This window comes from Balaenoptera ricei, chromosome 14, assembly GCF_028023285.1.
Source record: "Balaenoptera ricei isolate mBalRic1 chromosome 14, mBalRic1.hap2, whole genome shotgun sequence".
Lineage (NCBI taxonomy): Eukaryota > Metazoa > Chordata > Mammalia > Artiodactyla > Balaenopteridae > Balaenoptera > Balaenoptera ricei.
This window is the reverse complement of record NC_082652.1, coordinates 63,643,736-63,671,256: the sequence shown is the minus strand read 5'-3', so window position 1 is coordinate 63,671,256 and position 27,521 is coordinate 63,643,736.

Sequence of the window (27,521 nt, the reverse complement as noted above, 5' to 3'; positions counted from 1 at the left end):
GGAACCATGTGGCCTGGGAATATGACTGTGGTTTGATTCTGGAAACCATTGGCCTGGGAACATGACTGATGTTAGATTGTGGAATCCTGTGGCCTGGGAACATGACACCAGTTTGGATTCTGGTACCCTGTTGCCTGGGAACATGAAATCGGTTTGATTGTGGAAACCTGTGGTCTGGGAATATGACTGAGGTTTGATGGTGGTACCCTATGGCCTGGCAATATGACTGAGGTTTGATGGTGGTACCCTATGGCATGGGAACATGACTGAGGCGTGATTCTGGAATCCTGTGTCCTGGGAACATGACATCTGTTTAGATTGTGGAATAGTGTGCCCTGGGAACCTGACTGAGGCTTGGTTCTGGAACCCTGTGGACTGGGAACATGCCTGAGGTTTTATTCTGGAACCCTGTAGCCTGGGAACATGAAATCGGTTTGATTGTGGAAACCTGTGGTCTGGGAATATGACTGAGGTTTGATTCTGGATCCCTGTGCCCTGGAAACATGACTGTGGCCTGGTACTGGAAACCCATGGCCTAGGAACTTGACATTGGTTTGATTCTGGAACCCTGTGGCCTGGGAACATGACTGAGGCGTGATTCTGGAAACCTGTGGCCTGGGAACATGACATCTGTTTAGATTGTGGAATACTGTGCCCGGGGATTCTGACTGAGGCTTGGTTCTGGTACCCTGTGGACTGGGAACATGAATGAGGTTTTAATCTGGAACCCTGTAGCCTGTGAACATAACTGAGGATTGTTTCTGGAACCCTGTGGCCTGGGAACATGACATCAGTGGATTTTGGAACCCTGTGGCCTAGGAACATGAGAACGGTTTGATTCTGGAACCTTGTGGGCTGGGAACATGTCTGAGGTTTCATGGTGGAAACCTGTGGCTTGGCCACATGACTGAGGTTTGTTTCTGGAACCCTGATCCCTGGGAACATGACTGAGGTTTGATTCTGGACACCTTTGTCCTGGGAACATGACTGTGGTGTGATTGTGGAACAATGGGTCCTGCAAAAATGACTGAGGTTTGATTCTGGAACCATGTGTCCTGGGACTATGACTGAGGTTTGATTCTGGAAATCTGTGGCCTGGGAATTTGACTGAGGTTTGATGGCAGAAACCTGTGGACTGGCAACATGACTGAGGTTTGATTGTAGAACCCTGTGCCCTGGAAACATGACTGCGACCTGATACTTGAAACCCATGGCCTGGGAACTTGACATTGGTTTGATTCTGGATCCCTGTGGCCTGGGAACATGACTGAGGCGTGATTCTGGAATCCTGTGGCCTGAGAACATGACATCTGTTTAGATTGTGGAATACTGTGCCCTGCGAACCTGTTTGAGGCTTGGTTCTGGAATCCTGTGGCCTGGGAACATGACATCTGTGGATTCTGGAACCCTGTGGCCTGGGAACATGAGAACGGTTTGATTCTGGATCCCTGTGGCCTGGGAACATGTCTGAGGTTTGATGGTGGAAACCTGTGGCTTGGCAACATGACTGAGGTTTGTTTCTGGAACCCTGTTCCATAGGAACATGACTGTGGTTTGATTCTGGACACCTTTGTCCTGGGAACATGACTGTGGTTTGATTGTGGAACCATGGGTCCTGCAAACATGACTGAGGTTTCATTCTGGAACCATGTGTCCTGGGAATATGACTGAGGTTTGATTCTGGAAATCTGTGGCCTGGGAACTTGACTGAGATTTGATGGCAGAAACCTGTGGACTGGCAACATGACAGAGGTTGGATTGTAGAACCCTGTGCCCTGGGAACTTGACTGAGGTTTAATGGCAGAAACCTATGGACTGGCAACATGACAGAGGTTTGAGTGTAGAACCCTGTGCCCTGGGTACATGACTGAGGCGTGATTCTGGAAACCTGTGGCCTGGGAACATGACATCTGTGTAGATTGTGGAATCCTGTGGCCTGGGAACATGAAATCGTTTTGGGTTCTGGTACCCTGTTGCCTGGGAACATGAAATCGGTTTGATTGTGGAAACCTGTGGTCTGGGAATATGACTGAGGTTTGATGGTGTTACCCTATGGCCTGGCGACATGACTGAGGTTTTATTCTGGAACCCTGTAGCCTGCGAACATAACTGAGGATTGATTCTGCAGTCCTGTGGCCTGCGAACATGACATCAGTGGATTCTGGAACCCTGTGGCCTGGGAACATGAGAACGGTTTGATTCTGGAACCCTGTGGCCTGGGAACATGTCTGAGGTTTCATGGTGGAAACCTGTGGCTTGGCAACATGACTGAGGTTTGTTACTGGAACCCTGTTCCCTGGGAACATGACTGAGGTTTGATTCTGGACACCTTTGTCCTGGGAACATGACTGTGGTTTGATTGTGGAACCATGGGTCCTGCAAACATGACTGAGGTTTGATTCTGTAACCATGTGTCCTGGGAATATGACTGAGGTTTGATTCTGGAAATATGTGACCTGGGAACTTGACTGAGGTTTGATGGCAGAAACCTGTGAACTGGCAACCTGACAGAGGTTTGATTGTAGAACCCTGTGCCCTGGAAATATGAGTGTGGCCTGGTACTGGAAACCCATGGCCTAGGAATTTGACATTGGTTTGATTCTGGTACCCTGTTGCCTGGGAACATGAAATCGGTTTGATTGTGGAAACCTGTGGTCTGGGAATATGACTGAGGTTTGATGGTGGTACCCTATGGCATGGGAACATGACTGAGGCGTGATTTTGGAATCCTGTGTCCTGGGAACATGACATTTGTTTAGATTGTGGAATACTGTGCCCTGGGAACCTGACTGAGGCTTGGTTCTGGAACCATGTGGACTGGGAACATGACTGAGGTTTTATTCTGGAACCCTGTAGCCTGGGAACATGAAATCGGTTTGATTGTGGAAACCTGTGGTCTGGGAATATGACTGAGGTTTGATGGTGGTACCCTATGGCCTGGCAACATGACTGAGGTTTGATTCTGCATCCCTGTGGCCTGGGATCATGACATCTGTTTAGATTGTGGAATACTGTGCCATGGGAACCTGACTGAGGCTTGGTTCTGGAACTCTGTGGACTGGGAACATGACTGAGGTTTTATTCTGGGACCCTGTAACCTGCGAACATAACTGAGGATTGATTCTGCAACCCTGTGGCCTGCGAACATGACATCAGTGGATTCTGGAACCCTGTGTCCTGGGAACATGAGAACGGTTTGATTGTGGAACCCTGTGGCCTGGGAACATGTCTGAAGTTTGATGGTGGAAACCTGTGGCTTGGCAGCATGACTGAGGTTTGTTCCTGAAACCCTGTTCCCTGGGAACATGACTGAGGTTTGATTCTGGACACCTTTGTCATGGGAACATGACTGTGGTTTGATTGTGGAACCATGGGTCCTGGAAACTTGACTGCGGCCTGGTATTGGAAACCCATAGCCTAGGAAATTGACATTGGTTTGATTCTGGAACCCTGTGGCCTGGGAACATGACTGAGGCGTGATTCGGGAAACCTGTGGCCTGGGAACATGACATCTGTTTAGATTGTGGAATACTGTGCCCTGGGAACCTGACTGAAGGCTTGGTTCTGGAATCCTGTGGACTGGGAACATGACTGAGGATTGATTCTGTGACCATATGGCCTGGGAATATGACTGAGGTTTGATTCTGGAAACCATTGGCCTGGGAACATGACTGATTTTAGATTGTGGAATCCTGTGGCCTGGAACATGACATCGGTTTGGATTCTGGTACCCTGTTGCCTGGCAACCTGAAATCGGTTTGATTGTGGAAACCTGTGGTCTGGGAATATGACTGAGCTTTGATGGTGGTACCCTATGTCCTGGAAACATGACTGAGGTTTGATTCTGGATCCCTGTGGCCTGGGAACATGACTGAGGCGTGATTCTGGGAACCTGTGGCCTGGGAACCTGACATCTGTTTAGATTGTGGAATACTGTGCCCTGGGAACCTGACTGAGGCTTGGTTTTGGAACCCTGTGGACTGGGAACATGACTGAGGTTTTATTCTGGAACCCTGTAGCCTGGGAATATAACTGAGGATTGATTCTGGAACCCTGTTGCCTGGGAACCTGAGAAAGGTTTGATTCTGGAACCCTGTGGCCTGGGAACATGTCTGAGGTTTGATGGTGGAAACCTGTGGCTTGGCAACATGACTGATGTTTGCTCCTGGAACCCTGTTCCCTGGGAACATGACTGAGGTTTGATTCTGGATCCATGTGTCCTAGGAATATGACTGAGGTGTCATTCTGGAAATCTGTGGCCTGGGAACTTGACTGAGGTTTGATGGCAGAAACCTGTGGACTGGCAACATGACTGAGGTTTGATTGTAGAACCCTGTGCCCTGGAAACATGACTGTGGCCTGATACTGGAAACCCATGGCATAGGAACTTGACAGTGGTTTGATTCTGAAACCCTGTGGCCTGGGAACATGACTGAGGCATGATTCTGGAAACCTGTGGCCTGGGAACATGACATCTGTTTAGATTGGGGAATACTGTGCCCTGGGAACCTGACTGAGGCTTGGTTCTGGAACCCTGTGGGCTGGGAACATGAAATCGTTTTGGGTTCTGGTACCCTGTTGCCTGGGAACATGAAATCGGTTTGATTGTGGAAACCTGTGGTCTGGGAATATGACTGAGGTTTGATGGTGTTACCCTATGGCCTGGCGACATGACTGAGGTTTTATTCTGGAACCCTGTAGCCTCCGAACATAACTGATGATTGATTCTGCAAACCTGTGGCCTGGGAACATGACATCAGTGGATTCTGGAATCCTGTGGCCTGGGAATATGACTGAGGTTTGATTCTGGAAATCTGTGGCCTGGGAACTTGACTGAGGTTTGATGGCAGAAACCTGTGGACTGGCAACATGACTGAGGTTTGATTGTAGAACCCTGTGCCCTGGAAACATGACTGTGGCCTGGTACTGGAAACCCATGGCCTAGGAATTTGACATTGTTTTGATTCTGGAACCCTGTGGCATGGGAACATGACTGAGGCATGATTCTGGAAACCTGTGGCCTGGGAATATGACTGAGGTTTGATGGTAGTGCCCTATGGCCTGGCAACATGACTGAGGTTTGATTCTGGATCCCTGTGGACTGGGAATATGCCTGAGGCGTGATTCTGGAATCCTGTGGCCTAGGAACATGACATCTGTTTAGATTGTGGAATATTGTGCCCTGGGAATCTGACTGAGGCTTGGTTCTGGGACCCTGTGGACTGGGAACATGACTGAGGTTTTATTCTGGAACCCTGTAGCCTGCGAACATAACTGAGGATTGATTCTGCAAACCTGTGGCCTAGGAACATGACATCAGTGGATTCTGGAAGCCTGTGGCCTGGGAACATGAGAACGGTTTGATTCTGGAACCCTGTGGCCTGGGAACATGTCTGAGGTTTCATGGTGGAAACCTGTGGCTTGGCAACATGACTGAAGTTTGTTCCTGGAACCCTGTTCCCTGGGAACATGACTGAGGTTAGATTCTGGACACCTTTGTCCTGGGAACATGACTGTGGTTTGATTGTGGAACCATGGGTCCTGCAAACATGACTGAGGTTTGATTCTGTAACCATGTGTCCTGGGAATATGACTGAGGTTTGATTCTGGAAATCTGTGACCTGGGAACTTGACTGAGGTTTGATGGCAGAAACCTGTGAACTGGCAACCTGACAGAGGTTTGATTGTAGAACCCTGTGGCCTGGAAACATGAGTGTGGCCTGGTACTGGAAACCCATGGCCTAGGAATTTGACATTGGTTTGATTCTGGAACTCTGTGGCCTGGGAACATGACTAAGTCGTGATTCTGGAAACCTGAGGCCTGGTAACATGACATCTGTTTAGATTGTGGAATACTGTGCCCTGGGAACATGACTGAAGGCTTGGTTCTGGAATCCTGTGGAGTGGAAACAAGACTGAGGTTTGATTCTGGAACCATGTGGCCTGGGAATATGACTGTGGTTTGATTCTGGAAACCATTGGCCTGGGAACATGACTGATGTTAGATTGTGGAATCCTGTGGCCTGGGAACATGACACCAGTTTGGATTCTGGTACCCTGTTGCCTGGGAACATGAAATCGGTTTGATTGTGGAAACCTGTGGTCTGGGAATATGACTGAGGTTTGATGGTGGTACCCTATGGCCTGGCAATATGACTGAGGTTTGATGGTGGTACCCTATGGCATGGGAACATGACTGAGGCGTGATTCTGGAATCCTGTGTCCTGGGAACATGACATCTGTTTAGATTGTGGAATAGTGTGCCCTGGGAACCTGACTGAGGCTTGGTTCTGGAACCCTGTGGACTGGGAACATGCCTGAGGTTTTATTCTGGAATCCTGTGGCCTGGGAACATGAAATCGGTTTGATTGTGGAAACCTGTGGTCTGGGAATATGACTGAGGTTTGATGGTGGTACCCTATGGCCTGGCAACATGACTGAGGTTTGATTCTGCATCCCTGTGGCCTGGGATCATGACATCTGTTTAGATTGTGGAATACTGTGCCATGGGAACCTGACTGAGGCTTGGTTCTGGAACTCTGTGGACTGGGAACATTACTGAGGTTTTATTCTGGAACCCTGTAACCTGCGAACATAACTGAGGATTGATTCTGCAACCCTGTGGCCTGCGAACATGACATCAGTGGATTCTGGAACCCTGTGTCCTGGGAACATGAGAACGGTTTGATTGTGGAACCCTGTGGCCTGGGAACATGTCTGAAGTTTGATGGTGGAAACCTGTGGCTTGGCAGCATGACTGAGGTTTGTTCCTGAAACCCTGTTCCCTGGGAACATGACTGAGGTTTGATTCTGGACACCTTTGTCCTGGGAACATGACTGTGGTTTGATTGTGGAACCATGGGTCCTGGAAACTTGACTGCGGCCTGGTACTGGAAACCCATAGCCTAGGAAATTGACATTGGTTTGATTCTGGAACCCTGTGGCCTGGGAACATGACTGAGGCGTGATTCGGGAAACCTGTGGCCTGGGAACATGACATCTGTTTAGATTGTGGAATACTGTGCCCTGGGAACCTGACTGAAGGCTTGGTTCTGGAATCCTGTGGACTGGGAACATGAGTGAGGATTGATTCTGTGACCATATGGCCTGGGAATATGACTGAGGTTTGATTCTGGAAACCATTGGCCTGGGAACATGACTGATGTTAGATTGTGGAATCCTGTGGCCTGGGAACATGACATCGGTTTGGATTCTGGTACCCTGTTGCCTGGCAACCTGAAATCGGTTTGATTGTGGAAACCTGTGGTCTGGGAATATGACTGAGCTTTGATGGTGGTACCCTATGTCCTGGAAACATGACTGAGGTTTGATTCTGGATCCCTGTGGCCTGGGAACATGATTGAGGCGTGATTCTGGGAACCTGTGGCCTGGGAATATGACTGAGGTTTGATGGTAGTGCCCTATGGCCTGGCAACATGATTGAGGTTTGATTCTGGATCCCTGTGGACTGGGAACATGCCTGAGGCGTGATTCTGGAATCCTGTGGCCTAGGAACATGACATCTGTTTAGATTGTGGAATATTGTGCCCTGGGAATCTGACTGAGGCTTGGTTCTGGGACCCTGTGGACTGGGAACATGACTGAGGTTTTATTCTGGAACCCTGTAGCCTGCGAACATAACTGAGGATTGATTCTGCAAACCTGTGGCCTAGGAACATGACATCAGTGGATTCTGGAACCCTGTGGCCTGGGAACATGAGAACGGTTTGATTCTGGAAGCCTGTGGCCTGGGAACATGTCTGAGGTTTCATGGTGGAAACCTGTGGCTTGGCAACATGACTGAAGTTTGTTCCTGGAACCCTGTTCCCTGGGAACATGACTGAGGTTTGATTCTGGACACCTTTGTCCTGGGAACATGACTGTGGTTTGATTGTGGAACCATGGGTCCTGCAAACATGACTGAGGTTTGATTCTGTAACCATGTGTCCTGGGAATATGACTGAGGTTTGATTCTGGAAATCTGTGACCTGGGAACTTGACTGAGGTTTGATGGCAGAAACCTGTGAACTGGCAACCTGACAGAGGTTTGATTGTAGAACCCTGTGGCCTGGAAACATGAGTGTGGCCTGGTACTGGAAACCCATGGCCTAGGAATTTGACATTGGTTTGATTCTGGAACTCTGTGGCCTGGGAACATGACTAAGTCGTGATTCTGGAAACCTGAGGCCTGGTAACATGACATCTGTTTAGATTGTGGAATACTGTGCCCTGGGAACATGACTGAAGGCTTGGTTCTGGAATCCTGTGGAGTGGGAACAAGACTGAGGTTTGATTCTGGAACCATGTGGCCTGGGAATATGACTGTGGTTTGATTCTGGAAACCATTGGCCTGGGAACATGACTGATGTTAGATTGTGGAATCCTGTGGCCTGGGAACATGACACCAGTTTGGATTCTGGTACCCTGTTGCCTGGGAACATGAAATCGGTTTGATTGTGGAAACCTGTGGTCTGGGAATATGACTGAGGTTTGATGGTGGTACCCTATGGCCTGGCAATATGACTGAGGTTTGATGGTGGTACCCTATGGCATGGGAACATGACTGAGGCGTGATTCTGGAATCCTGTGTCCTGGGAACATGACATCTGTTTAGATTGTGGAATAGTGTGCCCTGGGAACCTGACTGAGGCTTGGTTCTGGAACCCTGTGGACTGGGAACATGCCTGAGGTTTTATTCTGGAACCCTGTAGCCTGGGAACATGAAATCGGTTTGATTGTGGAAACCTGTGGTCTGGGAATATGACTGAGGTTTGATTCTGGATCCCTGTGCCCTGGAAACATGACTGTGGCCTGGTACTGGAAACCCATGGCCTAGGAACTTGACATTGGTTTGATTCTGGAACCCTGTGGCCTGGGAACATGACTGAGGCGTGATTCTGGAAACCTGTGGCCTGGGAACATGACATCTGTTTAGATTGTGGAATACTGTGCCCGGGGATTCTGACTGAGGCTTGGTTCTGGTACCCTGTGGACTGGGAACATGAATGAGGTTTTAATCTGGAACCCTGTAGCCTGTGAACATAACTGAGGATTGTTTCTGGAACCCTGTGGCCTGGGAACATGACATCAGTGGATTTTGGAACCCTGTGGCCTAGGAACATGAGAACGGTTTGATTCTGGAACCTTGTGGGCTGGGAACATGTCTGAGGTTTCATGGTGGAAACCTGTGGCTTGGCCACATGACTGAGGTTTGTTTCTGGAACCCTGATCCCTGGGAACATGACTGAGGTTTGATTCTGGACACCTTTGTCCTGGGAACATGACTGTGGTGTGATTGTGGAACAATGGGTCCTGCAAAAATGACTGAGGTTTGATTCTGGAACCATGTGTCCTGGGACTATGACTGAGGTTTGATTCTGGAAATCTGTGGCCTGGGAATTTGACTGAGGTTTGATGGCAGAAACCTGTGGACTGGCAACATGACTGAGGTTTGATTGTAGAACCCTGTGCCCTGGAAACATGACTGCGACCTGATACTTGAAACCCATGGCCTGGGAACTTGACATTGGTTTGATTCTGGATCCCTGTGGCCTGGGAACATGACTGAGGCGTGATTCTGGAATCCTGTGGCCTGAGAACATGACATCTGTTTAGATTGTGGAATACTGTGCCCTGCGAACCTGTTTGAGGCTTGGTTCTGGAATCCTGTGGCCTGGGAACATGACATCTGTGGATTCTGGAACCCTGTGGCCTGGGAACATGAGAACGGTTTGATTCTGGATCCCTGTGGCCTGGGAACATGTCTGAGGTTTGATGGTGGAAACCTGTGGCTTGGCAACATGACTGAGGTTTGTTTCTGGAACCCTGTTCCATAGGAACATGACTGTGGTTTGATTCTGGACACCTTTGTCCTGGGAACATGACTGTGGTTTGATTGTGGAACCATGGGTCCTGCAAACATGACTGAGGTTTCATTCTGGAACCATGTGTCCTGGGAATATGACTGAGGTTTGATTCTGGAAATCTGTGGCCTGGGAACTTGACTGAGATTTGATGGCAGAAACCTGTGGACTGGCAACATGACAGAGGTTGGATTGTAGAACCCTGTGCCCTGGGAACTTGACTGAGGTTTAATGGCAGAAACCTATGGACTGGCAACATGACAGAGGTTTGAGTGTAGAACCCTGTGCCCTGGGTACATGACTGAGGCGTGATTCTGGAAACCTGTGGCCTGGGAACATGACATCTGTGTAGATTGTGGAATCCTGTGGCCTGGGAACATGAAATCGTTTTGGGTTCTGGTACCCTGTTGCCTGGGAACATGAAATCGGTTTGATTGTGGAAACCTGTGGTCTGGGAATATGACTGAGGTTTGATGGTGTTACCCTATGGCCTGGCGACATGACTGAGGTTTTATTCTGGAACCCTGTAGCCTGCGAACATAACTGAGGATTGATTCTGCAGTCCTGTGGCCTGCGAACATGACATCAGTGGATTCTGGAACCCTGTGGCCTGGGAACATGAGAACGGTTTGATTCTGGAACCCTGTGGCCTGGGAACATGTCTGAGGTTTCATGGTGGAAACCTGTGGCTTGGCAACATGACTGAGGTTTGTTACTGGAACCCTGTTCCCTGGGAACATGACTGAGGTTTGATTCTGGACACCTTTGTCCTGGGAACATGACTGTGGTTTGATTGTGGAACCATGGGTCCTGCAAACATGACTGAGGTTTGATTCTGTAACCATGTGTCCTGGGAATATGACTGAGGTTTGATTCTGGAAATATGTGACCTGGGAACTTGACTGAGGTTTGATGGCAGAAACCTGTGAACTGGCAACCTGACAGAGGTTTGATTGTAGAACCCTGTGCCCTGGAAATATGAGTGTGGCCTGGTACTGGAAACCCATGGCCTAGGAATTTGACATTGGTTTGATTCTGGTACCCTGTTGCCTGGGAACATGAAATCGGTTTGATTGTGGAAACCTGTGGTCTGGGAATATGACTGAGGTTTGATGGTGGTACCCTATGGCATGGGAACATGACTGAGGCGTGATTTTGGAATCCTGTGTCCTGGGAACATGACATTTGTTTAGATTGTGGAATACTGTGCCCTGGGAACCTGACTGAGGCTTGGTTCTGGAACCATGTGGACTGGGAACATGACTGAGGTTTTATTCTGGAACCCTGTAGCCTGGGAACATGAAATCGGTTTGATTGTGGAAACCTGTGGTCTGGGAATATGACTGAGGTTTGATGGTGGTACCCTATGGCCTGGCAACATGACTGAGGTTTGATTCTGCATCCCTGTGGCCTGGGATCATGACATCTGTTTAGATTGTGGAATACTGTGCCATGGGAACCTGACTGAGGCTTGGTTCTGGAACTCTGTGGACTGGGAACATGACTGAGGTTTTATTCTGGGACCCTGTAACCTGCGAACATAACTGAGGATTGATTCTGCAACCCTGTGGCCTGCGAACATGACATCAGTGGATTCTGGAACCCTGTGTCCTGGGAACATGAGAACGGTTTGATTGTGGAACCCTGTGGCCTGGGAACATGTCTGAAGTTTGATGGTGGAAACCTGTGGCTTGGCAGCATGACTGAGGTTTGTTCCTGAAACCCTGTTCCCTGGGAACATGACTGAGGTTTGATTCTGGACACCTTTGTCATGGGAACATGACTGTGGTTTGATTGTGGAACCATGGGTCCTGGAAACTTGACTGCGGCCTGGTATTGGAAACCCATAGCCTAGGAAATTGACATTGGTTTGATTCTGGAACCCTGTGGCCTGGGAACATGACTGAGGCGTGATTCGGGAAACCTGTGGCCTGGGAACATGACATCTGTTTAGATTGTGGAATACTGTGCCCTGGGAACCTGACTGAAGGCTTGGTTCTGGAATCCTGTGGACTGGGAACATGACTGAGGATTGATTCTGTGACCATATGGCCTGGGAATATGACTGAGGTTTGATTCTGGAAACCATTGGCCTGGGAACATGACTGATTTTAGATTGTGGAATCCTGTGGCCTGGAACATGACATCGGTTTGGATTCTGGTACCCTGTTGCCTGGCAACCTGAAATCGGTTTGATTGTGGAAACCTGTGGTCTGGGAATATGACTGAGCTTTGATGGTGGTACCCTATGTCCTGGAAACATGACTGAGGTTTGATTCTGGATCCCTGTGGCCTGGGAACATGACTGAGGCGTGATTCTGGGAACCTGTGGCCTGGGAACCTGACATCTGTTTAGATTGTGGAATACTGTGCCCTGGGAACCTGACTGAGGCTTGGTTTTGGAACCCTGTGGACTGGGAACATGACTGAGGTTTTATTCTGGAACCCTGTAGCCTGGGAATATAACTGAGGATTGATTCTGGAACCCTGTTGCCTGGGAACCTGAGAAAGGTTTGATTCTGGAACCCTGTGGCCTGGGAACATGTCTGAGGTTTGATGGTGGAAACCTGTGGCTTGGCAACATGACTGATGTTTGCTCCTGGAACCCTGTTCCCTGGGAACATGACTGAGGTTTGATTCTGGATCCATGTGTCCTAGGAATATGACTGAGGTGTCATTCTGGAAATCTGTGGCCTGGGAACTTGACTGAGGTTTGATGGCAGAAACCTGTGGACTGGCAACATGACTGAGGTTTGATTGTAGAACCCTGTGCCCTGGAAACATGACTGTGGCCTGATACTGGAAACCCATGGCATAGGAACTTGACAGTGGTTTGATTCTGAAACCCTGTGGCCTGGGAACATGACTGAGGCATGATTCTGGAAACCTGTGGCCTGGGAACATGACATCTGTTTAGATTGGGGAATACTGTGCCCTGGGAACCTGACTGAGGCTTGGTTCTGGAACCCTGTGGGCTGGGAACATGAAATCGTTTTGGGTTCTGGTACCCTGTTGCCTGGGAACATGAAATCGGTTTGATTGTGGAAACCTGTGGTCTGGGAATATGACTGAGGTTTGATGGTGTTACCCTATGGCCTGGCGACATGACTGAGGTTTTATTCTGGAACCCTGTAGCCTCCGAACATAACTGATGATTGATTCTGCAAACCTGTGGCCTGGGAACATGACATCAGTGGATTCTGGAATCCTGTGGCCTGGGAATATGACTGAGGTTTGATTCTGGAAATCTGTGGCCTGGGAACTTGACTGAGGTTTGATGGCAGAAACCTGTGGACTGGCAACATGACTGAGGTTTGATTGTAGAACCCTGTGCCCTGGAAACATGACTGTGGCCTGGTACTGGAAACCCATGGCCTAGGAATTTGACATTGTTTTGATTCTGGAACCCTGTGGCATGGGAACATGACTGAGGCATGATTCTGGAAACCTGTGGCCTGGGAATATGACTGAGGTTTGATGGTAGTGCCCTATGGCCTGGCAACATGACTGAGGTTTGATTCTGGATCCCTGTGGACTGGGAATATGCCTGAGGCGTGATTCTGGAATCCTGTGGCCTAGGAACATGACATCTGTTTAGATTGTGGAATATTGTGCCCTGGGAATCTGACTGAGGCTTGGTTCTGGGACCCTGTGGACTGGGAACATGACTGAGGTTTTATTCTGGAACCCTGTAGCCTGCGAACATAACTGAGGATTGATTCTGCAAACCTGTGGCCTAGGAACATGACATCAGTGGATTCTGGAAGCCTGTGGCCTGGGAACATGAGAACGGTTTGATTCTGGAACCCTGTGGCCTGGGAACATGTCTGAGGTTTCATGGTGGAAACCTGTGGCTTGGCAACATGACTGAAGTTTGTTCCTGGAACCCTGTTCCCTGGGAACATGACTGAGGTTAGATTCTGGACACCTTTGTCCTGGGAACATGACTGTGGTTTGATTGTGGAACCATGGGTCCTGCAAACATGACTGAGGTTTGATTCTGTAACCATGTGTCCTGGGAATATGACTGAGGTTTGATTCTGGAAATCTGTGACCTGGGAACTTGACTGAGGTTTGATGGCAGAAACCTGTGAACTGGCAACCTGACAGAGGTTTGATTGTAGAACCCTGTGGCCTGGAAACATGAGTGTGGCCTGGTACTGGAAACCCATGGCCTAGGAATTTGACATTGGTTTGATTCTGGAACTCTGTGGCCTGGGAACATGACTAAGTCGTGATTCTGGAAACCTGAGGCCTGGTAACATGACATCTGTTTAGATTGTGGAATACTGTGCCCTGGGAACATGACTGAAGGCTTGGTTCTGGAATCCTGTGGAGTGGAAACAAGACTGAGGTTTGATTCTGGAACCATGTGGCCTGGGAATATGACTGTGGTTTGATTCTGGAAACCATTGGCCTGGGAACATGACTGATGTTAGATTGTGGAATCCTGTGGCCTGGGAACATGACACCAGTTTGGATTCTGGTACCCTGTTGCCTGGGAACATGAAATCGGTTTGATTGTGGAAACCTGTGGTCTGGGAATATGACTGAGGTTTGATGGTGGTACCCTATGGCCTGGCAATATGACTGAGGTTTGATGGTGGTACCCTATGGCATGGGAACATGACTGAGGCGTGATTCTGGAATCCTGTGTCCTGGGAACATGACATCTGTTTAGATTGTGGAATAGTGTGCCCTGGGAACCTGACTGAGGCTTGGTTCTGGAACCCTGTGGACTGGGAACATGCCTGAGGTTTTATTCTGGAATCCTGTGGCCTGGGAACATGAAATCGGTTTGATTGTGGAAACCTGTGGTCTGGGAATATGACTGAGGTTTGATGGTGGTACCCTATGGCCTGGCAACATGACTGAGGTTTGATTCTGCATCCCTGTGGCCTGGGATCATGACATCTGTTTAGATTGTGGAATACTGTGCCATGGGAACCTGACTGAGGCTTGGTTCTGGAACTCTGTGGACTGGGAACATTACTGAGGTTTTATTCTGGAACCCTGTAACCTGCGAACATAACTGAGGATTGATTCTGCAACCCTGTGGCCTGCGAACATGACATCAGTGGATTCTGGAACCCTGTGTCCTGGGAACATGAGAACGGTTTGATTGTGGAACCCTGTGGCCTGGGAACATGTCTGAAGTTTGATGGTGGAAACCTGTGGCTTGGCAGCATGACTGAGGTTTGTTCCTGAAACCCTGTTCCCTGGGAACATGACTGAGGTTTGATTCTGGACACCTTTGTCCTGGGAACATGACTGTGGTTTGATTGTGGAACCATGGGTCCTGGAAACTTGACTGCGGCCTGGTACTGGAAACCCATAGCCTAGGAAATTGACATTGGTTTGATTCTGGAACCCTGTGGCCTGGGAACATGACTGAGGCGTGATTCGGGAAACCTGTGGCCTGGGAACATGACATCTGTTTAGATTGTGGAATACTGTGCCCTGGGAACCTGACTGAAGGCTTGGTTCTGGAATCCTGTGGACTGGGAACATGACTGAGGATTGATTCTGTGACCATATGGCCTGGGAATATGACTGAGGTTTGATTCTGGAAACCATTGGCCTGGGAACATGACTGATGTTAGATTGTGGAATCCTGTGGCCTGGGAACATGACATCGGTTTGGATTCTGGTACCCTGTTGCCTGGCAACCTGAAATCGGTTTGATTGTGGAAACCTGTGGTCTGGGAATATGACTGAGCTTTGATGGTGGTACCCTATGTCCTGGAAACATGACTGAGGTTTGATTCTGGATCCCTGTGGCCTGGGAACATGATTGAGGCGTGATTCTGGGAACCTGTGGCCTGGGAATATGACTGAGGTTTGATGGTAGTGCCCTATGGCCTGGCAACATGACTGAGGTTTGATTCTGGATCCCTGTGGACTGGGAACATGCCTGAGGCGTGATTCTGGAATCCTGTGGCCTAGGAACATGACATCTGTTTAGATTGTGGAATATTGTGCCCTGGGAATCTGACTGAGGCTTGGTTCTGGGACCCTGTGGACTGGGAACATGACTGAGGTTTTATTCTGGAACCCTGTAGCCTGCGAACATAACTGAGGATTGATTCTGCAAACCTGTGGCCTAGGAACATGACATCAGTGGATTCTGGAACCCTGTGGCCTGGGAACATGAGAACGGTTTGATTCTGGAAGCCTGTGGCCTGGGAACATGTCTGAGGTTTCATGGTGGAAACCTGTGGCTTGGCCACATGACTGAGGTTTGTTTCTGGAACCCTGATCCCTGGGAACATGACTGAGGTTTGATTCTGGACACCTTTGTCCTGGGAACATGACTGTGGTGTGATTGTGGAACAATGGGTCCTGCAAAAATGACTGAGGTTTGATTCTGGAACCATGTGTCCTGGGACTATGACTGAGGTTTGATTCTGGAAATCTGTGGCCTGGGAATTTGACTGAGGTTTGATGGCAGAAACCTGTGGACTGGCAACATGACTGAGGTTTGATTGTAGAACCCTGTGCCCTGGAAACATGACTGCGACCTGATACTTGAAACCCATGGCCTGGGAACTTGACATTGGTTTGATTCTGGATCCCTGTGGCCTGGGAACATGACTGAGGCGTGATTCTGGAATCCTGTGGCCTGAGAACATGACATCTGTTTAGATTGTGGAATACTGTGCCCTGCGAACCTGTTTGAGGCTTGGTTCTGGAATCCTGTGGCCTGGGAACATGACATCTGTGGATTCTGGAACCCTGTGGCCTGGGAACATGAGAACGGTTTGATTCTGGATCCCTGTGGCCTGGGAACATGTCTGAGGTTTGATGGTGGAAACCTGTGGCTTGGCAACATGACTGAGGTTTGTTTCTGGAACCCTGTTCCATAGGAACATGACTGAGGTTTGATTCTGGACACCTTTGTCCTGGGAACATGACTGTGGTTTGATTGTGGAACCATGGGTCCTGCAAACATGACTGAGGTTTCATTCTGGAACCATGTGTCATGGGAATATGACTGAGGTTTGATTCTGGAAATCTGTGGCCTGGGAACTTGACTGAGATTTGATGGCAGAAACCTGTGGACTGGCAACATGACAGAGGTTGGATTGTAGAACCCTGTGCCCTGGGAACTTGACTGAGGTTTAATGGCAGAAACCTATGGACTGGCAACATGACAGAGGTTTGAGTGTAGAACCCTGTGCCCTGGGTACATGACTGAGGCGTGATTCTGGAAACCTGTGGCCTGGGAACATGACATCTGTGTAGATTGTGGAATCCTGTGGCCTGGGAACATGAAATCGTTTTGGGTTCTGGTACCCTGTTGCCTGGGAACATGAAATCGGTTTGATTGTGGAAACCTGTGGTCTGGGAATATGACTGAGGTTTGATGGTGTTACCCTATGGCCTGGCGACATGACTGAGGTTTTATTCTGGAACCCTGTAGCCTGCGAACATAACTGAGGATTGATTCTGCAGTCCTGTGGCCTGCGAACATGACATCAGTGGATTCTGGAACCCTGTGGCCTGGGAACATGAGAACGGTTTGATTCTGGAACCCTGTGGCCTGGGAACATGTCTGAGGTTTCATGGTGGAAACCTGTGGCTTGGCAACATGACTGATGTTTGCTCCTGGAACCCTGTTCCCTGGGAACATGACTGAGGTTTGATTCTGGATCCATGTGTCCTACGAATATGACTGAGGTGTCATTCTGGAAATCTGTGGCCTGGGAACTTGACTGAGGTTTGATGGCAGAAACCTGTGGACTGGCAACATGACTGAGGTTTGATTGTAGAACCCTGTGCCCTGGAAACATGACTGTGGCCTGATACTGGAAACCCATGGCATAGGAACTTGACAGTGGTTTGATTCTGAAACCCTGTGGCCTGGGAACATGACTGAGGCGTGATTCTGGAAACCTGTGGCCTGGGAACATGACATCTGTTTAGATTGGAGAATACTGTGCCCTGGGATCCTGACTGAGGCTTGGTTCTGGAACCCTGTGGGCTGGGAACATGAAATCGTTTTGGGTTCTGGTACCCTGTTGCCTGGGAACATGAAATCGGTTTGATTGTGGAAACCTGTGGTCTGGGAATATGACTGAGGTTTGATGGTGTTACCCTATGGCCTGGCGACATGACTGAGGTTTTATTCTGGAACCCTGTAGCCTCCGAACATAACTGAGGATTGATTCTGCAAACCTGTGGCCTGGGAACATGAGAACGGTTTGATTCTGGAACCCTGTGGCCTGGGAACATGTCTGAGGTTTCATGGTGGAAACCTGTGGCTTGGCAACCTGACTGAGGTTTGTTACTGGAACCCTCTTCCCTGGGAACATGACTGAGGTTTGATTCTGGACACCTTTGTCCTGGAAACATGACTGTGGTTTGATTGTGGAACCATGGGTCCTGCAAACATGACTGAGGTTTGATTCTGTAACCATGTGTCCTGGGAATATGACTGAGGTTTGATTCTGGAAATCTGTGACCTGGGAACTTGACTGAGGTTTGATGGCAGAAACCTGTGAACTGGCAACCTGACAGAGGTTTGATTGTAGAACCCTGTGGCCTGGAAACATGAGTGTGGCCTGGTACTGGAAACCCATGGCCTAGGAATTTGACATTGGTTTGATTCTGGAACTCTGTGGCCTGGGAACATGACTAAGTCGTGATTCTGGAAACCTGAGGCCTGGTAACATGACATCTGTTTAGATTGTGGAATACTGTGCCCTGGGAACATGACTGAAGGCTTGGTTCTGGAACCCTGTGGCCTGGGAACATGTCTGAGGTTTGATGGTGGAAACCTGTGGCTTGGCAACATGACTGAGGTTTGTTCCTGGAACCCTGTTACCTGGGAATATGACTGAGGTTTGATTCTGGAACCATGTGTCCTAGGAATATGACTGAGGTTTGATTCTGGAATCCTGTGGCCGGGGAACATGACATCAGTGGTTTCTGGAACCCTGTGGCCTGGGAAGATGAGAACGGTTTGATTCTGGAACCCTGTGGCCTAGGAACATGTCTGAGGTTTGATGGTGGAAACCTGTGGCTTGGCAAGATGACGGAGGTTTCTTACTGGAACCCTGTTCCCTGGGAACATGACTGAGGTTTGATTCAGGACACCTTTGTCCTGGGAACATGAGTGTTGTTTGCTTGTGGAACCATGGGTCCTGCAAACATGACTGAGGTTTGATTCTGGAACCATGTGTCCTGGGAATATGACTGAGGTTTGATTCTGGAATCCTGTGGCCTGGAAACATGACATCTGTTTATATTGTGGAATACTGTGCCCTGGGAACCTGATTGAGGCTTGGTTCTGGAACCCTGTGGACTGGGAATATGACTGAGGTTTTATTCTGGAATCCTGTAGCCTGCGAACATAACTGAGGATTGAATCTGGAACCCTGTTGCCTGGGAGCATGAAATCAGTGGATTCTGGAACCCTGTGGCCTGGGAACTTGACTGAGGTTTGATGGCAGAAACCTGTGGACTGGCAACATGACTGAGGTTTGATTGTAAAACCCTGTGCCCTGGAAACATGACTGTGGCCTGGTATTGGAAACCCATGGCCAAGGAATTTGACATTGGTTTGATTCTGGAACCCTGTGACCTGGGAACATGACTGAGGCGTGATTCTGGAACCCTGTGGCCTGGAAACATGAAATCAGTGGATTCTGGAAGACTGTGTCCTGGGAACATGAGAACGGTTTGATTCTGGAACCCTGTGGCCTGGGAACATGTCTGAGGTTTGATGGTGGAAACCTGTGGCTTGGCAACATGACTGAGGTTTGTTTCTGGAACCCTGTTCCCTGGGAACATGACTGAGGTTTGATTCTGGACACCTTTGTGCTGGGAACATGACTGTGTTTTGATTGTGGAATCATGGGTCCTGCAAACATGACTGAGGTTTGATTCTGGAACCATGTGTCCTGGGAATATGACTGAGGTTTGTTTCTGGAAACCATTGGCCTGTGTATATGACTGATGTTAGATTGTGGAATCCTGTGGCCTGGGAACATGACATCGTTTTGGATTCTGGTACCCTGTTCCCTGGGACCATGAAATCGGTTTGATTGTGGCAACCTGTCGTCTGGGAATATGACTGAGGTTTGATGGTGGTACCCTATGGCCTGGCAACATGACAGAGGTTTTATTCTGGATCTCTGTGGCCTGGGAACATGACTGAGGCTTGATTCTGGAAACCTGTGGCCTGGGAACATGACATCTGTTTAGATTGTGGTATACTCTGCCCTGGGATCCTGACTGAGGCTTGGTTCTGGAACACTGTGGACTGGGAACATGACTGAGGTTTTATTCTGGAACCCTGTAGCCTGGGAACATAACTGAGGATTGATTCTGGAACCCTGTGGCCGGGGAACATGACATCAGTGGATTCTGGAACCCTGTGGCCTGGGAACATGAGAACGGTTTGATTCTGGAACCCTGTGGCTAGGGAATATGTCTGAAGTTTGATGGTGGAAACCTGTGGCCTGGCAACATGACTGAGGTTTATTTCTGTAACCCTGTTAACTGGGAACATGAGTGAAGTTTGCTTCTGGACTCCTTTGTCCTGGGAACATGACTGTGGTTTAATTGTGGAAACCTGTGGCCTGCGAACATGACTGAGGTTTGATTCTGGAACCATGTGTCATGGCAATATGACTGAGGTTTGATTCTGGAAATCTGTGGCCTGGGAACTTGAATGAGGTTTCATGGGAGAAACCTGTGGACTGGCAACATGACAGAGGTTTGATTGTAGAACCCTGTGCCCTGGAAACATGACTGCGACCTGATACTTGAAACCCATGGCCTGGGAACTTGAAATTGGTTTGATTCTGGAACCCTTGGCCAGGGAACATGACTGATGCGTGATTCTGGAATCCTGTGGCCTAGGAACATGACATCTGTTTAGACTGTGGAATACTGTGCCCTGGGAACCTGACTGAGGCTTGGTTCTGGAACCCTGTGGACTGGGAACATGACTGAGATTTTATTCTGGAATCCTGTGGCCTGGGAACATGACATCAGTGAATTCTTGAACCGTGTGGCCTGGGAACATGAGAACGGTTGGATTTTGGAACCCTGTGGCATGGGAACATGTCTGAGGTTTCATCGTGGAAACCTGTGGCTTGGCAACATGTCTGAGGTTGGTTACTGGAATCCTGTTCCCTGGAAACATGACTGAGGATAGATTCTGGGAGCATGTGGCCTGGGTATATGACTGTGGTTTGAGTCTGGAAGCCATTGGCCTGGGAAGATGACTGATGTTAGATTGTGGAATCCTGTGGCCTGGGAACATGCCATCGGTTTGGATTGTGGAATACTGGGTCCTGGGAACCTGACTGAAGGCTTGGTTCTGGAACCCTGTGGACTGGGAACATGACTGAGGTTTTATTCTGGAAGCCTGTAGCCTGGGAACATAACTGAGGATTGATTCTTGTACCCTGTTGCCTGGGAACATGACATCAGTGGATTCTGGAACCCTGTGGCCTGGGAAATTGAGAACGGTTTGATTCTGGAACCCTGTGGCCTGGGAACCTGTCTGAGGTTTGATGGTTGAAACCTGTGGCTTGGCAACATGACTGAGGTTTGTTTCTGGAACCCTGTTCCCTGGGAACATGACTGAGGTTTTGTTTCTGGACACCTTTGTCCTAGGAACATGACTGTGGTTTGATTGTGGAACCATGAGTCCTGCAAACATGACTGAGGTTTGATTCTGGAACCATGTGGCCTGGGAATATGACTGTGGTTTGATTCTGGAAACCATTGGCCTGGGAACATGACTGATGGTAGATTGTTTAATCCTATGGCCTGGGAACATGACATCGGTTTGGATTCTTGTACCTTGTTGCCTGGGAACATGAAATCGGTAAGATTGTGGAAACCTGTGGTCTGGGAATATGACTGAGGTTTGATGGTGGTACCCTATGGCCTGGGAACATGACTGAGGTTTGATTCTGGACAACTTGTCCTGGGAAAATAACTGTGGTTTGATTGTGGAACCATGGGTCCTGCCAACCTGACTGAGGTATGATTCTGGAATCATGTGTCCTGGGAATATGACTGAGGTTTGAACCTGGAAATCTGTGGCCTGGGAACTTGACTGTGGTTTGATGGCAGAAAACTGTAGACTGGCAACATGACAGAGGTTTGATTGTAGAACCCTGTGCCCTGGAAACATGACTGCGACCTGATACTGGAAACCCATGGCCTGGGAACTTGACATTGGTTTGATTCTGGAACCCAGTGGCCTGGGAACATGACAGAGGCATGATTCTGGAATCCTGTGTCCTGGGAACATGACATCTGTTTAGATTGTGGAATACTGTGCCCTGGGAACCTAACTGAGGCTTGGTTCGGGAACCCTGTGGACTGGGGACATGACTGAGTTTTTATCCTGGAATGCTGTGGCCTGGGAACATGACTAAGGATTGATTCTGGAACCATGTGGCCTGGGAATATGCCTCTGGTTTGATTCTACAAACCATTGGCCTGGGAATATGACTGATGTTAGATTGTGGAATCCTGTGGCCTGGGAACATGACATCAGTTTGGATTCTGGTACCCTGTTGCCTGGTAACATGAAATCGGTTTCATTGTGGAAACCTGTGGTCTGGGAATATGAATGAGGTTTGATGGTGGTACCCTATGGCCTGGCAACATGACTGAAGTTTGATTCTGGATCCCTGTTCCCTGCGAACATGACTGAGGTTTGATTCTGGATCCCTGTGGCCTGGGAATATGACTGAGGCGTGATTCTGGATTCCTGTGGCCTGGGAACATGACATCTGTTTAGATTGTGGAATACTGTGCCCTGGGAACCTGACTGAGGCTTGGTTCTGGAACCCTGTGGACTGGGAACATGACTGAGGTTTGATTCTGGACACCTTTGTCCTGGGAACATGACTGTGGTTTGATTGTGGAACCATGGGTCCTGCAAACATGACTGAGGTTTGATTCTGGAACCATGGGTCCTGGGAATATGACTGAGGTTTGATTCTGGAAATCTGTGGCCTGGGAACTTGACTGAGGTTTGATGGCCGAAACCTGTGGACTGGCAACATGACAGAGGTTTGATTGTAGAACCCTGTGGCCTGGAAACATAACTGTGGCCTGGTACTGGAAACCCATGGCCTAGGCATTTGACATTGGTTTGATTCTGGAACCCTGTGGCCTGGGAACATGATTGAGGCGTGATTCTGGAAACCTGTGGCCTGGGAACAGGACATCTGTTTAGATTGTGGCCTACTGTGCCCTGGGAATCGGACTGACGGCTTGGTTCTGGAATCCTGTGGACTGGGAACAAGACTGAGGTTTGATTCTGGAACCCTATGGCCTGGGAACATGACTGAGGCATGATTCTGGAATCCTGTGGCCTGGGAACATGACATCTGTTTAAATTGTGGTATACTGTGCCCTGGGAACCTGACTGAGGCTTGGTTCTGGAACCCTGTGGGCTGGGAACATGAAATCGTTTTGGGTTCTGGTACCCTGTTGCCTGGGAACATGAAATCGGTTTGATTGTGGAAACCTGTGGTCTGGGAATATGACTGAGGTTTGATGGTGTTACCCTATGGCCTGGCGACATGACTGAGGTTTTATTCTGGAACCCTGTAGCCTCCGAACATAACTGATGATTGATTCTGCAAACCTGTGGCCTGGGAACATGACATCAGTGGATTCTGGAATCCTGTGGCCTGGGAACATGAGAACGGTTTGATTCTGGAACCCTGTGGCCTGGGAACATGTCTGAGGTTTCATGGTGGAAACCTGTGGCTTGGCAACATGACTGAGGTTTGTTACTGGAACCCTCTTCCCTGGGAACATGACTGAGGTTTGATTCTGGACACCTTTGTCCTGGGAACATGACTGTGGTTTGATTGTGGAACCATGGGTCCTGCAAACATGACTGAGGTTTGATTCTGTAACCATGTGTCCTGGGAATATGACTGAGGTTTGATTCTGGAAATCTGTGACCTGGGAACTTGACTGAGGTTTGATGGCAGAAACCTGTGAACTGGCAACCTGACAGAGGTTTGATTGTAGAACCCTGTGGCCTGGAAACATGAGTGTGGCCTGGTACTGGAAACCCATGGCCTAGGAATTTGACATTGGTTTGATTCTGGAACTCTGTGGCCTGGGAACATGACTAAGTCGTGATTCTGGAAACCTGAGGCCTGGTAACATGACATCTGTTTAGATTGTGGAATACTGTGCCCTGGGAACATGACTGAAGGCTTGGTTCTGGAACCCTGTGGCCTGGGAACATGTCTGAGGTTTGATGGTGGAAACCTGTGGCTTGGCAACATGACTGAGGTTTGTTCCTGGAACCCTGTTACCTGGGAATATGACTGAGGTTTGATTCTGGAACCATGTGTCCTAGGAATATGACTGAGGTTTGATTCTGGAAATCTGTGGCCTGGGAACTTGACTGAGGTTTGATGGCAGAAACCTGTGGACTGGCAACATGACTGAGGTTTGATTGTAGAACCCTGTGCCCTGGAAACATGACTGTGGCCTGGTACTGGAAACCCATGGCCTAGGAATTTGACATTGTTTTGATTCTGGAACCCTGTGGCATGGGAACATGACTGAGGCATGATTCTGGAAACCTGTGGCCTGGGAATATGACTGAGGTTTGATGGTAGTGCCCTATGGCCTGGCAACATGACTGAGGTTTGATTCTGGATCCCTGTGGACTGGGAACATGCCTGAGGCGTGATTCTGGAATCCTGTGGCCTAGGAACATGACATCTGTTTAGATTGTGGAATATTGTGCCCTGGGAATCTGACTGAGGCTTGGTTCTGGGACCCTGTGGACTGGGAACATGACTGAGGTTTTATTCTGGAACCCTGTAGCCTGCGAACATAACTGAGGATTGATTCTGCAAACCTGTGGCCTAGGAACATGACATCAGTGGATTCTGGAACCCTGTGGCCTGGGAACATGAGAACGGTTTGATTCTGGAAGCCTGTGGCCTGGGAACATGTCTGAGGTTTCATGGTGGAAACCTGTGGCTTGGCAACATGACTGAAGTTTGTTCCTGGAACCCTGTTCCCTGGGAACATGACTGAGGTTTGATTCTGGACACCTTTGTCCTGGGAACATGACTGTGGTTTGATTGTGGAACCATGGGTCCTGCAAACATGACTGAGGTTTGATTCTGTAACCATGTGTCCTGGGAATATGACTGAGGTTTGAATCTGGAAATCTGTGACCTGGGAACTTGACTGAGGTTTGATGGCAGAAACCTGTGAACTGGCAACCTGACAGAGGTTTGATTGTAGAACCCTGTGGCCTGGAAACATGAGTGTGGCCTGGTACTGGAAACCCATGGCCTAGGAATTTGACATTGGTTTGATTCTGGAACTCTGTGGCCTGGGAACATGACTAAGTCGTGATTCTGGAAACCTGAGGCCTGGTAACATGACATCTGTTTAGATTGTGGAATACTGTGCCCTGGGAACATGACTGAAGGCTTGGTTCTGGAATCCTGTGGAGTGGAAACAAGACTGAGGTTTGATTCTGGAACCATGTGGCCTGGGAATATGACTGTGGTTTGATTCTGGAAACCATTGGCCTGGGAACATGACTGATGTTAGATTGTGGAATCCTGTGGCCTGGGAACATGACACCAGTTTGGATTCTGGTACCCTGTTGCCTGGGAACATGAAATCGGTTTGATTGTGGAAACCTGTGGTCTGGGAATATGACTGAGGTTTGATGGTGGTACCCTATGGCCTGGCAATATGACTGAGGTTTGATGGTGGTACCCTATGGCATGGGAACATGACTGAGGCGTGATTCTGGAATCCTGTGTCCTGGGAACATGACATCTGTTTAGATTGTGGAATAGTGTGCCCTGGGAACCTGACTGAGGCTTGGTTCTGGAACCCTGTGGACTGGGAACATGCCTGAGGTTTTATTCTGGAATCCTGTGGCCTGGGAACATGAAATCGGTTTGATTGTGGAAACCTGTGGTCTGGGAATATGACTGAGGTTTGATGGTGGTACCCTATGGCCTGGCAACATGACTGAGGTTTGATTCTGCATCCCTGTGGCCTGGGATCATGACATCTGTTTAGATTGTGGAATACTGTGCCATGGGAACCTGACTGAGGCTTGGTTCTGGAACTCTGTGGACTGGGAACATTACTGAGGTTTTATTCTGGAACCCTGTAACCTGCGAACATAACTGAGGATTGATTCTGCAACCCTGTGGCCTGCGAACATGACATCAGTGGATTCTGGAACCCTGTGTCCTGGGAACATGAGAACGGTTTGATTGTGGAACCCTGTGGCCTGGGAACATGTCTGAAGTTTGATGGTGGAAACCTGTGGCTTGGCAGCATGACTGAGGTTTGTTCCTGAAACCCTGTTCCCTGGGAACATGACTGAGGTTTGATTCTGGACACCTTTGTCCTGGGAACATGACTGTGGTTTGATTGTGGAACCATGGGTCCTGGAAACTTGACTGCGGCCTGGTACTGGAAACCCATAGCCTAGGAAATTGACATTGGTTTGATTCTGGAACCCTGTGGCCTGGGAACATGACTGAGGCGTGATTCGGGAAACCTGTGGCCTGGGAACATGACATCTGTTTAGATTGTGGAATACTGTGCCCTGGGAACCTGACTGAAGGCTTGGTTCTGGAATCCTGTGGACTGGGAACATGAGTGAGGATTGATTCTGTGACCATATGGCCTGGGAATATGACTGAGGTTTGATTCTGGAAACCATTGGCCTGGGAACATGACTGATGTTAGATTGTGGAATCCTGTGGCCTGGGAACATGACATCGGTTTGGATTCTGGTACCCTGTTGCCTGGCAACCTGAAATCGGTTTGATTGTGGAAACCTGTGGTCTGGGAATATGACTGAGCTTTGATGGTGGTACCCTATGTCCTGGAAACATGACTGAGGTTTGATTCTGGATCCCTGTGGCCTGGGAACATGACTGAGGCGTGATTCTGGGAACCTGTGGCCTGGGAACCTGACATCTGTTTAGATTGTGGAATACTGTGCCCTGGGAACCTGACTGAGGCTTGGTTTTGGAACCCTGTGGACTGGGAACATGACTGAGGTTTTATTCTGGAACCCTGTAGCCTGGGAATATAACTGAGGATTGATTCTGGAACCCTGTTGCCTGGGAACCTGAGAAAGGTTTGATTCTGGAACCCTGTGGCCTGGGAACATGTCTGAGGTTTGATGGTGGAAACCTGTGGCTTGGCAACATGACTGATGTTTGCTCCTGGAACCCTGTTCCCTGGGAACATGACTGAGGTTTGATTCTGGATCCATGTGTCCTAGGAATATGACTGAGGTTTGATTCTGGAAATCTGTGGCCTGGGAACTTGACTGAGGTTTGATGGCAGAAACCTGTGGACTGGCAACATGACTGAGGTTTGATTGTAGAACCCTGTGCCCTGGAAACATGACTGTGGCCTGATACTGGAAACCCATGGCATAGGAACTTGACAGTGGTTTGATTCTGAAACCCTGTGGCCTGGGAACATGACTGAGGCGTGATTCTGGAAACCTGTGGCCTGGGAACATGACATCTGTTTAGATTGGGGAATACTGTGCCCTGGGAACCTGACTGAGGCTTGGTTCTGGAACCCTGTGGGCTGGGAACATGAAATCGTTTTGGGTTCTGGTACCCTGTTGCCTGGGAACATGAA